The sequence below is a fragment of the Miniopterus schreibersii genome (assembly GCF_964146895.1).
Source record: "Miniopterus schreibersii genome assembly, chromosome: 1".
NCBI classification, from domain to species: Eukaryota; Metazoa; Chordata; class Mammalia; order Chiroptera; family Miniopteridae; genus Miniopterus; species Miniopterus schreibersii.
This window is the reverse complement of record NC_138101.1, coordinates 55,515,647-55,531,920: the sequence shown is the minus strand read 5'-3', so window position 1 is coordinate 55,531,920 and position 16,274 is coordinate 55,515,647. Positions and strand designations below refer to the sequence as shown.

Below are 16,274 nucleotides of genomic sequence, written 5' to 3'. Positions count from 1 at the left end.
ACATTTACATACCTTATAAAGTGACCACCATAGGAAGTCTACTACCCACCTGGCACCATACATAGTTATTACAGCATTATTGTCTATAGTCCCTGTGCTGTATGTACATCCTGTGATTAATTTATAACTGAAAGTTTGTACTTTTTAATCCCCTTTAACTTTTTTGTCCATCCCCTTACACTTTCCCATGTGGCAATCATTGGTTTGTTCTCTGTATCTATGACTTTGTTTCTAATATGTCTTACTTGTTCATTTATTTTGTTTTTTAAATTCCACATATAAGTGAAATCATATGACATCTGTCTTTCTCTAACTGACTTATTTCACTTAGCATAATACCTTATAGGTCCATCCAAGTTGTTGAAAATGGCAAGATTTCTTTCTTTTTTGTGGCTGAGTGGTGTTATTCCATTGTATGTATGTGTATGTGTGTGTGTGTATCACATTTTATTTATCCACTCATCTATCCATGGACACCAAAGCTGCTTCCATATCTTAGCTATTGTAAATAATGCTGCTATTGTTTTAAAGTCCTTTCAAACTTCTCTCTCTCTCTCTCTTCTCTGTCCTCACCTCAAGGAAACCTGTCTGGCAGAGTGACAGGACAAGTATGGGAATGGAGGAGGAGCCTTTTGTCAGGCACAGGGTTGCTAGATTTTAACCAGTAGAAATGCAGAAGCAGAGCTAACTTTGAATTTTAGATATACAATATATATTGTTAAAGAATAAGTATATCTGATACAATCTTTGGGACAACCTTATGCTGCAATATTATTTGTGTTTCATCTGAGATTCAGCTTTAACTGGAGACCTGTATTTTATCTGGCACTCCTAGCTGGATGGATACTCTATAACTACAGGTATCCTATGAATAATGATTATAAGCCTCTTGTTAGTATGCTTAGAAAAGAAAACAATAACATCACTTTCAACTCTGTTGTTTTATTTACTTTAGTTACAGTTTGATGTTCTTTGGCAATAAAAACACCACAATTATTCCTAAATGGACATGTATTTTACTTCAAACATTTTGACTTATATATATATATTTAACAGCTTAGTTCCTTTGATTTCCTGTGAATTCACAGCACTTGATATCTAGCACCAAAGTAACCAGAAAGCCACATGATGACCTTGGACAAGCTATTCAATTTTGTCTCAGTTTCTTCATCTGCAAAATGAGATAACAGCACCTACATATATGTGTATTAAAAGTAAATAAGAAAATCTATATGAAAGTTGCCCAGTACTTGCCATGCAGTATACAATCGATAAATATTAGCTTCCTTTTTCTTGTCTCATCACTCCATTTCTGAGAAAAGCCAGCATCACTTCCCAGACCATTGAAAAATACTAGGTTAAAGAAATAACAAAACTATATCTCAAAGAAATTTGGATTCTTACTCTTTACTCATACACATGTACCACCAGAGCCATACTCCATGTTATAAGCCCTAATGATGATTAGTCAATTGATTAATCCATTCAACCATTCCGTAGGTGTTTATTGAGGACCTAACGTGTCAGGCTCAGTATTCTAGCTGCTGAGGTTACATGGTAAACACAACAAAGCTGTTATTTTCCCATGAAAACAGATTATATTATAGATGGTATTACAAGACTCAGAAAAGTTAAGAATATTTATGTTATGTTACATTAGGTTATGTTTGGCAACCAATTAGCCAAATGTTGTGAAACTGAGTATTAAATTTGGTTATAGGGGGATCACTGGTGACCTGGATAAATTTGTCTCCTGAAGGTTGTTCAGAGAATGGGAGGAAGAAGAAAAGTTGAGAGAGAGAGAGAGGAGAAAGCATTTATTCTTAGCCAAGGTAGAGGCAGACCACCAGAAACTCAGAGTAAAATTCAATGGAAGACAGAGCTGAAAACAACCAGTAAGAAGAACATATATGTCAGAAACAAGTACTTAAAAGCTTATTTAAGGTTTAAGCCACTGTAAATATTCAAAAAAAGAAGATGCACACAAACACTAAAACTCATTCCACAAGGGTTATGAGCTAAAAGTATAATACGTCAAAGAAAAGGAGCGTTCCACGCTGCCAAATAACCTATATCAAATTCCTGTTCATATTCAGGAATATGGAGTCCACTAGAATAGTGTCAAGTAAAATCTAGGAGTTATTTTCTATTGTTGAGAGGCAGCACTAGGCTCAGCCTCACAGTGGTAGAATATCCTACATCCTATTATCTAGTATGGAGAAGACGAACTATCGTTTTTTCAATTACAGGTCTAACTGTTACATAAATTTGACAACTTTCTTTTCATTCTTGAACCATACTCTTCTATCTACCACTTTTATCATCTGTGGTAAACAGACAGACTTGATTCATGCTAATGAGCGCTCCCTGCCCGTTTACTGTGATGCGGATGCGTATGTGTTCCTGGGTCAAAATCAGGTGAGATTAGCATGAATGATAGTTTTTCTGGGATAAAAGATAAACGTGTGTCTTCTAAAAGTCAGGCAACTGTATATTTACTAAGCCAATTATAAACAATTATGGTAAGATTTTGTATGAACATGGAGTTAATAATTCAAAGGAAAACTTGGCATGTGTTAAAATTAGAAATATGCTGAAGCAAGATGTTTTGGTGAAATAGTTTATACACAAAGTTAAGCCTATTTAAGCAATAATATATATTCATCTCGTACCCTTCAAGGAACTAAAATGTGAATATCAGATTTATGCTATTTTAAATAACTGGCACTGATTGAAAAGCACAAATAAAGCCCGCCCGTGCCCTGTCAATCCCCTGTACTGTGCTCCAAGGCTCTGAAGTAAGTAGACACTGGGGCAGTGGCAGGTATACTTACCTAGAATTGCAGTGGAGTTTATAAGAGCAGAAGTGAAGAAAGTGGAATTTCTTTTTTTTTTTAAAGAAGGAAATAAATCCACTTTTAAAACTATGATTAGATTTTTTCCCAGTCATCTATAATTAAAAATATATATCTTTATTGATTTCAAAGAGAGGAAGGAAGAGGGAGAGAGATAGAAACATCAATGATGGGAGAGTCACTGATCTGCTGTCTCCTGCACGCCCCTACTGGGTGACATTATGTAGGTTTGGGGTGTACAAGACTATGACACATCATTTGTGTTTTCAAGTCTTTTGTCACCCTCCAAATCAAGTAAATCTTTACGTACATGTGTCTTCACAGACTGCCACTCGATGTTAGAAAACACAGAAAGACGGCATTGATTGACTCCATCAGACATTCTTATTTCTGCTTTGTGATTACAGCTTTCTGGAGATTTTTAAAATTACTTTTGACCAGGGCTGCGGCTCATTTCCAGGCTCCAGCAGCCACTCCCTCCCCTGGTTTCCGCCCCTCAGCTCAGGGGCAGTGAGGGATCTGACTGTTGTCCTTTCCTTCCTTCTTATCCAGTCCTTTCCTTCCTTCTTATCCAGTCCTTTCCTTCCTTCTTATCCAGTCCTTTCCTTCCTTCTTATTCAGTCCTTTCCTTCCTTCTTATTCAGTCCTTTCCTTCAGTTCTTATTGATTCCCTGCGTGTGTGTGTGGTTTGTTTTCTACTGCCTAAAACAGTAGCAAAACATTGCAAAGTTATATATGAATAAATAAATTTAAAAGTTCAGGAAATAGCCCTGGCCAGTTTTTCTCCGTGGTTAGAGTGTTGGCCAGTGGACTGAAGTGTCCTGGGTTCGATTCCGCCCAAAGGCACATACCTGGGTTGCAGGCTCGATCCTGATAGAGGCGCATGCGGGAGGCAACCAATCCATGTGTCCCTCTCACATCAACGTTTCTCTCTCTCTCCCCACCTCCACTCTCTCCGAAAAGCAGTAGAGAGAATGTCCTCAGGTGAGGATTAAAAAACAAAAAAAGGTCAGGAAATAATATAACTATTGACTAATATGAGATTTAAGATTTAAAATAGACTATCCTATATGGAGTATTGAAGAAAAAGAATCATTTGTATTCAATACTAACGCATATCCTAGAAAATGAGGATGGGAAGTGTTTGATCTTTCACTGTTTTAAATCACTAAGTGCACTTCGTTTGGAGAAAAAAACGGAGGACAGCTTTTTAAGGTTAGAAGAAAATGGGCCTCTGAGAATTTTTTTAAAAAATCATATGATATGAATATTATTTAAAACATTTTTGGACCTTCCTTCTCTCTGTTGTCATCCTTATAAACTAGGTTTCACTCTATTTTTTTCCAGATAAAATCAAAGCCCAATAAATTTTAAGTAAGATATATATTAACTCCATGATTTAGAAGAATGTGACTAAACCAGGAAACTATGTTTGTTTTATTGTAAATATCAAGTTTAATTTTTTTAAATGAGACTCCTAAGAAACGCATGGTTCATTATTGACTTTTCATTGATGTAGAACTCACATAGGAGAAAGTATATCAATTTTATGGATATGGATCAATAAATTTTACATATATGTATGTATGTATTATATTTTTAAGGTAAAAATGACAGTCATGGCTGTATCCAGTGAGTTTATGTGCTTCAAAAAGGTGCGAGTTTGAACCACAAGAATTCCTAGCCCTATCCTAGGCCTGCAAGTCACTGAGTTATGCTAAGTGATTTTGCTGGGTCATGGGAAGAGATTTTCACTGAGTCATGGCTAGTGATTTCGCTGAGTCAAGATAAGTGATTCTGCAGATTTATGGAAACATGAACTAAATGGATAGATTTATTTTGTTTAAATCTTAAGAGGTGAAAGTTTTGTGGATGGTCATGTAGCTAATATGTAACTTATTTGAAGTTCAGCAGATCTCAACCTTATCTGGAAAAAATGAGTTGGAAAAAAACGTAACTTATAATAATGGCAAGGGAGAAGAGGAAATTCAAAATTTTTTCAAAAATTCAAAGCTTACACTATCTGGCCCAAACTTTGTGAAAATTCTGAGGCAAGCCTTCTTTATTTAAAGAAACAAGATATTAACTTCTGATATATTTTTCAATTTAAAACAGGCTACTGACTTACTTAAATATCAAGTATAAAATCGGTTGAAAGACATGAGAAATACAATATGCATATCACAAATTAGTATCCCTTAAAAGTAATATATCACTAATAATTTTGCATAAAAACTTTTAGAGTATCAAAAATATGATAAAATGATTGTGATTTCATACAAATTGAGTAGAATCACATATATCAACAAGTACAACTTGATAAATGTGTAGTGAATGATCAATTGTCTTACAGCTATAGGAAAGGTGCCTGATTTGAATCCAGCAAAGAGTTTTACTTAACTCTCAGAAGCCAAGAATTCAACTTCACAAGAACTACTAAGACCAAGATTTGTTGTCAAGGCAACACAGCCCCTCAAGAGAATGCCTTCAATAACTGGTAGACCTGACATCTGATAATATTAGAAGTACTTAATGTCTGCTGATGAGCTTTAAATTTATCATCCAAGGAAATAAGTTCTACATGCAAAGAGAGAAGTGCCATTTTAAACAAATGTAATATAACTACTATTAATATTATTTTATTTTTTCTTTTGCAGTGATGATATATTCCTGGGATGTTGATGCCAGGTTTAAATAATACTCCTGGTGATATGTTTTCTTTAAGGGGCTAATTTAATTGTAAGTAGTTTGTGTCTTACAAATGCTTGAATTTATGCAAGGAATCAATTTCCTCCAGATAACTAAATGGGTTAGAATATTAAACTCAATGTTCAAACTTAATTGTTAAACAACAAATAAAGGAATCAAGATAAAAGAAACACTTGACAGTGAGGGGCATTTAGACTATTGTTTTTCTACAGAATGTAAAAGCATTTTTCATATTTACTTATCACTAATTATTAGAATATACCATTGAATCAGCATGAAACAGTGAAAGTAGCATTGAATTAGGAGTAATCAGTGTTAGATACAAATCTGCTTAAAATTCTGTGCATGTAGTGCAAAATACTCCACAATTCTCTGAGTTGAACTGGCTCAGGGGTTTTTATCTATTTATTTGCTTACTTCTATTGAAGGTAGCTGTCATACAATATTGTATCAGTTTCAGGTAAAAACAGTCATTTGACATTTATATACATTATGAAATGATCCCCTGGATAAGTCTAGTAGCCACCTGACACCATACAAAGTTATTACAGTATTATTGACTGACTACATTCTCCATGCTGTGTATATCACATCCTAGTGACATTTATTTCATAACTGGAAGTTTGTACCTCTTAAGACCTTTTTATTCATTTATTTATTTTGGTTTCGGGGTGATTAATTTATTGAATTTATTGGGGTTGACATTGGTTAGTAACATTATAGAGGTTTCAAGTGTACAACTCTAAAATAAGTACATCATCTGCATGGTACTGTGTGTTTGCCACTCAAAGTCAAGTCTCCTTCCATCACCATTTATAAGCGCATTGGGTGGAGCTTTCAGCTGGAAGGACTGCCTGAGGATGATGGTAATAGGACGGAGAGTTAAGAAGGGAGATTCTAAGGTGGGTAAATTCTAGATCCTTGCTCCCATCCAGCACTGAAGTTGAAATCATCTTGGAAAATTAAAACTGAATTAACATAATCTTATCTATATATCCATTACATATACATCTACAGGTATTTAAAGAAATGATAAACTTTAAGAAAATACCTCCAGTGTAACTAAGAGCAAATTAATCCATTATAAAAAATATGATTATATCTGTTTAAAATCTTGAAGCATTTCAGCAGCTCAGATGAGATTATTATATATTTTCCTCTACATTGTTACTTATACATCACTGCATTTTTTTTTTTCTGATTCTTCAGGAAGTCAACATATTTTTGTACACTATGGCTTTTTTCTTTAGCACCTTTCATTTGTACTTATGTGCTCCCTCCCTTAGTGTCAATTAACTCCTCTAGAGCATGAAGAGTATCTTATTCATCTTTGCAACTGATTACTGAGCCGTTCTCCTCTCCCACCCATCTGCAGAGTAGAAGCTTGATAAATATACGTGGATCTTTATACGATGATAAAATTCAGATTTGGAAAATTAAATTTTAGCAATTATTATTTATTAGTCCATTTAATAGCTGCCTCAAGTAAGCTTTAGTAAAATAAATTCAGCATGTCGTAAGTGAAATAAGTAAACCTGACATGGGTTAACTATATTATTGATATCTTGGCAATTAGATATATCACTGTCTCTAACTATATTCATTTTGAGAATGATTTCATTTCAGAAAGCTATCTTTCTAAATAAAACATCGCAGGACTCAAAGTAAATGAGCACAGCCCAAGATTTATCTTGTGATATGTGTTAACATTATAAAATATGTTTGGTGATATTCCATATATCTAAAAATCTCACGACCACTGCAAACATTATGATATTTTTTTCACTGGCTTTCTTATATGTCACTTGCTTTAGATAAAACTGCTTTAGAAATACCTTCAGGGACAAGGAACAGTATAACGTGTCATGTTCAGAGACATTTGTAGATAGGTCCTGGCTCTCAGTTTTAGCTAACTGCTGTTCATGGGAAGCACATATAATTGGAACTGCCATCTGTCCATTGTAATACAATTTGATCATTGTGATTCATAAATAACACTTCCATTAAATTCAAGAGGATCCTAACATAACGTCCTTGCTATGAAAGACAGAGCAGAAAAGAGAAGAATAGGGAAGGGGAGAGATGTCACATTTTCATTTTCATTCACATTTATACTTACTGTCAAAAGTGCATTATGCAGTTTGATTTCCATTATATCAAGATTATGTTTAAGTAATAATAAAAATATTTCCAAGAGCCAGATATAATCTTCACCTCTGTTCTTCCCATCTACCCCCATATATTCAAAGATAAACCACTCAGGACCCCAAATGTAACCCATCCCTGAGATTAGCTATGGAATGTCATACATTTGTACTTGTAAGGATAAACAATATATTGCATTGTTTTTCATGTATTTAAGGTTTACATAAATGGCATGCTGCTTTATGGACATGCTAGGACATCAAATTCTGGAAATTTTCCATATTCACTGGGAACGAATATATTATATTTATCGACTGTATTATATTCAACAAATCTATTTAATCATATTAGTTAATCCTTTTTGAAAGAGATGTGTTAAAAATCTTCCAATAATGAGTTTTTCGATGTCTCCTTATAATCATATCAGCATTAGTTTTATATATTTAAATACTGTTTTATATGCATACATGAATTATTTAAATAAGTAGTAACTACTGGTTATTCATTATTAACTATTAATAGTGATCAATAACTATTTCTTAATTAAAATTAATTATTGAAATAATTATTGAAATAATTTTTTTTTTTCCTTTCAGGTGGACCGTTCCTTTTATTATTCAATACAGTTTCTCTGTTTATCAATATTTTTTGCTTTAAATGACATTTTGTCTTTTAATAACAACTAAACCTGTTTCTTTTTTTTTTTTTTTTGGTATTTCTGTAGTATATTTTCCTTCCTTTGGTCATGTTTTGAAGAATATTTTTAAAATTTTAATATAAAATTTTATATTATATTGTGTTTAAATACACAACAGTAAAAGTAATTGCATGATGAAATTCATATAATCACCATCAAGATTCAAAGATGATAAAATTCAAATATATTTGCTTTGTCACTTCCTTTCAGCCTCTTTTTTTTATTCTTGGTATTTTCCATCCTTCTGGTATTATATCTGCTCATGACTGCCTAAGGCAACACCACTTATCTGGATAATAATGTCTTGCTAAGTACCTTAGTATCTTGTTTAAGATTGCCTGCAAAGATGCTTTTAATACTCTCAATAGAGGTATTATATTTGTTGTTAAAAGCATACAAAATTTTCACTAAGAACTACAATATTTTAGATAAGAAAGAAGATACTGGAGAATGTACAGAACTAAGCCTTTATTAGTCAGATCAGTTTGGGGGCCCCATGGCAGCAAACAAGATAAGCCACAGTTAACATTAGCTTAAACAATGAAGTCATATAGTAACTAATTTTGTAAGTTAACAGCTGTAAGTGGTTCCAAGTTTACTTAATGTAGTTATCTAAGGACATCATGAAGCACCCAGGTGCCTTCCAAGTTTCCACTCGACCATATGCAGCATATTGGCTTTTACTTCTACGGTTCTTCCCTAAGGAGGCAAGTTTACTGCTGGAGCTCTATCTACACAGCGCACTCACATACAGCCAATCCCGAAAAGGAAGGGCTCTTTCTCAGTGGCTGTCTCTCGTTTTCTCAGTTACAGAGGGCCCTCAATATTATGCGGGACACTCTTCCTTGATCAGAAGGAAATCCTTGACTAAAAGGCAACCAGAAAGCTTCCTCTTAGGCTTCCTTGGCTGAGGCTGAATCAAGTTCATGTGTAAAGCAGTCACTGAGACATGGAACGGAAGCATCCTTACAGGCTTAGACCAGTGGCTCTCAAATTTTAGTGTGTATCAGAATCCCATGAGGGGCTTTTGGAAGCACACGTTGCTAGGCCCCATCTAGATCATTGTGGGTTGATTGTTTGTTTGTTTTTTAACTGTGGTAAGAACATTTAACATGAAGTCTATCATCTTAACAAATTTTTAACTGTACAATATAATACTGTTGACCACAGGTACTATGTTGTACAGCAGATCTAAAACGCACTCATCTTTGCCTAACTGAAACTTTATTCTCCCTTTTCCTCTCCCTTAAGCCCCTGGCAACCACCATTCAATTCTTTGATTCTATGAATCTGACTATTTCAGATATCTCAGATAAGTGGACTATGGAGAATTTGTCTTTCTGTGATTGGTTTATTATATGTGTTGTTGCATATTGCAGAAATTCCTTCCTTTTTAAGGCTAAATAGTATTCCATTACATGTAAATATACTACACTGTCTTGATTCATTCATCTTTCAATAGACACACAGGTTCTTTCTACAACTGGGTTATTGTGAATAGTGCTGCAATGAACATGGGAGTGCAAATATCTCTTCAGGGAATTGCTGGATCTGATGGCAGTTCTATTATTAATTTTTTGAGGAACCTCCATACTGTTTTCCATAGTGGATATACCATTTAGCAGAAATTTTCCACATCCTCACATCCTCACCAACACTTACATCTTTTTTTATATCTAACAGCCATTTTTAAGGTGTAAGATGATTTCTCATAGTGTTTTTATCTGTATTACTCTGATGATTAATGTCGTTGAACATTTTTTCATACACTGTTGGCTATCTGTCTGTCTTCTTGGTGCCTTTTATTTAGCGTGCTTGGATTCCCAGGTGATGGTGATGCCGCCAGTCTAGGATCCCACTTTGAAAGCTACTGGCTTAAACAATCAACATTCACACTTCAGGGTGATAAGAGGGCAAAACATTTGGGAGCGTCTAAAACTGAATATACAGACTCCATTAACAATAAGGAGGTAAAATGTACTTGGCTAGATAAGATTTTGCGACACCACCTGGAATCCATCTCAAATTTTAGTGATTCACATGATTCACTTAAAATGACCTTCTGTATGTACATTCATCCTCTATTCCTTTTTCCTTCTCATGAGACAAAAATGATTCCTGCTCTCTTTCCATTACCTCCTATGTCCTCAAAGGCTTTCTGAATTATCTCCTTTGAATATTCATGCTCTTTTTTTTAAGCTCTATTACAGATATATTCAAGTTTCCTCTCCTCAAACAACTTTCCTTTAATCAACCCAGAGACCCCCTTAAGCTACTTTCTATTCTTTCTTTTTTTGATTTTTTATTCATGAATCTTCTTAGAAAATTGTGCCGCCTTATTGCCTCCATTTCTTTACCATAACTTTTTAAAATATATATATATCTTAATTGACTTCAGAGAGAGGAAAGGAGAGGGAGAGAGAGATAGAAACATCAATGATGAGAGAGTCATTGATCGAGCCCGCAACCCGGGCATGTGCCCTGACCGGGAATCAAACCTGGATCCCAGGTCGACGCTCAACCGCTGAGCCATGCCAGCCGGGCTACCATAACTCTTAATTCTCTACATTGTGAGTCTTCTCTTTTTAATCAGCAAACTGAAGATTTATTTGTTTCTCTCTTTTACATTTATTTTCTTTTTTTTCCTAAGAATAGCTTATTGGCTTTTAGAGGGAGAGGAAGGGAGAGGGAGAGAGAGAGAAACATCAATGTGTGAGCACAACATGATTGGCTGCCTCCTGCACGCCCCCTACCAGGGATCAAGCCCACAGCCCAGGCATGTGCCCTGACCAGGAATCAAACAGGCAACTTCTTGGTGCACAGGAGGTCACCCAACCAACCAAGACACACTGGCCAGGAATATTTTCCATTTTAAAAAAAATTACAGTCATTAAAATCAATCCTTGTGGTGTACATGTTTATGGGTTTTGAAAAATTTATAGAATCATGTATCTACCACCGCAATCCTGATAAAGAACGGTTTCATTCATCCACAAAATGACCCCATACTGTTCCTTTGTCTTCTATCATCAGCCTCCACTCCTAGACCTAGGCAACCAATCTGTTCCCTGTCACAATAGATTTGCCTTTATGTATAATCATATGAGGAATCTATAACAGGTAGCCTCTGTGGTCTCTGACAAATCTTCTTGATGGACAATATCAACACTTCTTTATATGAAACCCTTCTTCTCAAAGGTTTCCATAACACTCCTCTCTCCTAGATCATTTCCAACTTCTCTGACTGTTCTTGTATTGCATCCGCTAGCTTTTTTTTTTTCTTTTCTTGCTCTTTACATGTAGGTGTTTCCTAAAGAAATTATTTTAATCGTCTTTTCTTTCTACACTGTTTCCTCAACAAAATCAGTAACTCTTGACCCTGTAAATCCACCTTCAGATCTGGACTCAACCCTCACATTTCCAAATGCCTGATGGTGATACCCAACTAAATACAATTGGCACAGAATTCTTAAGTGTTTTCCTTCTGAGATGCTTTTTATGTTACAAGTGTATATGCTTCACCATTAGTTCATACATGCCAGTCCTCATACCTGGAGTACTGAGGCTGTTCTGTGAAGTTTCATTACTGACTTTACTTTTGGGTTTTCCCTTTATAGTCTTCCACAAATGCAATTCTGACCCTGTGATTACTCTGCTTAAAAAAAAAAAAAAAAAGTGTTGTTTTCTTTATGCTGATCATGTACTTAGATGCCTCTACCAATGAAAATATAATACTCCAGTCTACTTTTCAAGATTCAGCTTACGTGCTGCTTCCCCTTAAAGTCCTCCCTAGCCACACCAATGGAAAAAAATCCCTCAGGCTTCTAACCTCTCATTGTATCTTTTTCCGGACCCATTTTTCGAAATGCATCATTATCTACCTGTGTTTTATTATTTGTAGACACTTATCCGATCTCTGCTCCATTTTAAGAGCTGAATCCTCAACTAATTCAATTTTGTGTTCTTATGGCTCAAAGAACACAATATATGACTATGTACATTTAAAATATCTGAATATTAAAACTAAGTTGTTAAAACTAAGGTGTTATATCCTATAACATAAATTATAACTACATATTTACCTTAAGGTAAATGTAGGGTTCCTCCAAAAATGTTTACACACACTTTGAATAATTATAAAGGCAATTTTTATTAAAATGCATTTCATTGTCAAAATGGAGCTATTGGCTGCTAAAGTGTGTATACATTTTTGGGGGACACCCTGTATAATTTATCTATGTGTTTACTTTATTCTGTGCCTGATCTTTCAGTTCAGCCATGGATAGCAAAGCCTATGATAAATAATTTCCCTGAAATGTTCTGCTTACTTGCATCTTACTGGACTCTTGTGGCTACATTCTGTCCTTATTCTAGAAGTTTCTAAATTTCCAGTAAAGCGCTCTTCCTGTCTTCTGATATTCAGGACTCAGAAGACAGGAAGCTCTGACTCTTTTATCCCACAGCAGGAGAGGTGAATTGAGTCAGTCATAGAATTATGTACATTTCAAATACAGTGACCCTATCTTCTCCATGGCAACAATATCTGGTTAAAATGTTTTTAGGTCAATGGACAGTCAATTAATTATTTTGCAGTCAATTTAACATCTAGAAAGTTTTAAATACATGTAATTAAAGATCAGAATAAAGAAATCAATCATATTTCTAACCTTTGCCATTCCATTTCACTTATCTTCTATTAGTGACACTAATCACTGATACTGCTGTAAGAAACTTTATTATGAGGTTATTATTCCTAAGCTGCATGATGACAGTTTCACATACTATTCAGAGGTAATTAAAAGGTCTAAATAAACTGACTATAGTATAAACTGAAACACAAGTATCAGCTTTTAAAAATGAAACCATTCAAAAGTAAAAGATTCATATTAATGAAGATACCTTAGGAATATATGTTTCTCTTTACAGAAAATAAGATATCTTGAGATATTAAAAATAATGTGAAATACTGGTTATAATATGGTTAAGGTCAGGGAAAGGGTAAGATAGAGAATTATCAGGCTAGAAGAAGAAAGGGAAAGGTTCTTCATACAGAAAGAAACTGGTGACTAGGAGAAAAATGCTGGTCTGATCTTAGCAACAGCAAAGAATAGTCCTCTAGGAAATCAAAGGTCATGCTTGAAATTTTGTTACAAACTAGAGAGATGTTCCCTGTGGAATTAGAGATTAAAACTAAAAAACACAATAAAGTGTAAAAGGAAAGCACTGGTTGAATCAGAACATTGATTTTAAATTTAAAGGCTGGAAAAAAGACCTAAGCAAGGATGTCCTTCCTTGTTGAAGGAAGGAAATAGATCTCTCCAAGGTTTGCAGTGAAGAGCTCTGCAAGTAGATATACAGGTTACAGAAACACCAACTACAGAGTCACCCTAGTAAGAACTAACACCAAGTGGACGAGACTGAGCTTTAACATCCCCATTAATCTTTTTTCATACCCAATTATCAGGCTTTGAGAGTACCTTTAAGATTGGTCCCATTTATTCCTGCTAATGGTTACTCAGTTTGCAGGGGACACATAATCTCTAGTAGAAAGCTTTAGGGAAGATAAAAAACAAGCCTGAGTTTGGATTCACAGAAATCGCCACTGGCATGCCTACTCTACCTGTTACTTACTTTATGCCCTTTGATATGTGATTTTTCCCCTCTAATTATCAATCTTCACATTTGAAAAAATATACTGATAGAAATACTTTCTTTGTGCTCAACAAAAAAAACATATGGAAAATAAAATGTTTAAAGGGCCCAGAATAGTATCTGATACATAGCAAATGCTCAAGAGATGTTTGCACTGTCTAAAGACTCATGTTTAAAAGTATTATCACAACTTGTACTACCAGCACTGGTACCTGAATCCAAGTACTAGTCAAGAGAAACCCTTTTTTTTTTTTTTTTTTACATAAACACCAACTATAGGTCACCCTCGTAGAACTAATACCAAATGGAATAGACTGAGCTGTACCACCCCCTTTAATCTTTTTCCATACCCAATTAGAAGACTTTGATGAGTAAGATTTATTAAATCACTTCATACTTTGAATGAGATTCCCTTTGTTCACAATGGTAATCTTATCAATTAATCCCTCAATACACTACTTATCCATAAAGATATTTTACTATCCATTCATTTATTAATTCATGTAACAAAAGATCTAAAGACTGATTTTTTAAAATGTACCAAAGAACAAATGGAAATGTGAATGTATTATCTTATATAATATTATCTTTGATATGAGTTAACTGGGTGCAGGCTTATTTATTTTTGACATATATATATATACACACACACATCTGAGTTCCAAACACCCATCTTATAAATGAACATTTTAGAATATACTATTTCATTAGAGATTGCTGGCAGAGAGGTAGTAAAGTACAGTGATTAACAATACAGACTTGGGAGTTGACTCTGGGCTCAAAACACAGCTGACCTTGAACCAAACACTTAACCTCTCTGTGCTCTAGTTTCCTTAGTTGTAAAATAGGAGTAAGAATACTACCTAACTGAAAGCATGATTATGAAAGTCAATTAATAAAGACATGCAAAACACTTAGAACAGTGCCTGGTACTTCCTAATCACCATATACATGTTACATATTAAATTAGTATTTGTAATATTAAAACTTAACATTTACTAAACCTTTACCCTACATTTATCATTACCAAAAATAAAATAACCAAGATTAATTGAACTCTTATTCTGCACTTAATCCTTATAAAAATAGGTATAAGATAGGTAGTATCATGTAAGCAGTATTTACATACTATTCATAAGCATGCAAATGAGCTCAAAATTGTTAATAACTTTCCAATTATTCATCAACAAAGAGGTAAAATGAGACAAATTATGTAAAGGTAAATAAAAGACAAAAGACATCAGTATACAGAAAATGATGGAATCTTAGCATAAATCTCTTAAAAATGTTTTCAAGGCACTGCAAGCTCCTAAAAACGATGATACATCTGTGACCCTCATTTGCTGCTTTAATGATCAGTTTGCTAAACACTACCTAATGACAACATAACAGTATGCAGAACATTTCATAAATGTAAAATGAATTGTGTTTCAAATAACAACCTAATTGAAAATTCCATTAACAAAGAATATTGCAGTAGTGGTAGATTATAGATTAATCAAAGGCTATTAAAACTCTCTCCTGTGGTGCTAATGATTTATTGTTCTTTCAGTGTACAGCCTGGTGAAGTTTTTTTATGTCATACGCATTGTCTTAGAATAGTCAGAATAAAGGAAACGCTCACAAGCTTTGGTACAACCAGTCTCCTCGTCATCTGTGAAGATCTTTCCTCACTTTTGCCAATCAAAAAAAGTATAAAAAGGAATAGCTCAACTACTCACAGTACAGAAAATACTGGGGAGTTTTCTCTAGTTGGGAGCACACGAAAGCATGATACTTGACTGAAGCTCAGTTATTTAAAAATTGGTACCGGAAGGTTGCTCAGGATAACATTTTGGATACAAACTGAAATGGCCAATGGATAGTCAAAAGTTTCCCAAATGATATATAGCTTCTCTTTCAGAGACAAAATAATATTCCCTATTGTCTGGTTACCTACTGACGACTGCTTTTACTCATGAAAGTCTAAAGGAAAGGGCACTATTAGTTTCAACAGTTGGCCCCACATGAAATAGGTGTATAATGACTTTGATTTGCAACCCTGGCGGCTGTTCACAAGCCTCATTTGGTTTATGGTCCTATATCTTCACCCCTGAATCCAATTGTTACATGTTGGTTTGCTCTGTCAGCCGCTGTTTCCCAGCATGTCAGAGATATGTCATGCTGGTGAAGCTTTTTATCAGCAAGTTCATTTAAAAAGATAGCTTGTGCTTGCA

General features: G+C 34.5%; 1 protein-coding gene across 2 annotated transcripts in view; it reads right to left on the bottom strand.

The window, feature by feature from the left end:
- Positions 1-16,274, bottom strand: part of GRID2 (glutamate ionotropic receptor delta type subunit 2) — a gene marked incomplete at its 3' end in the record, with an annotated part of 1,219,813 nt that overhangs the window by 911,692 nt on the left and 291,847 nt on the right. The gene's annotated exons all lie outside the window — the stretch shown is intronic.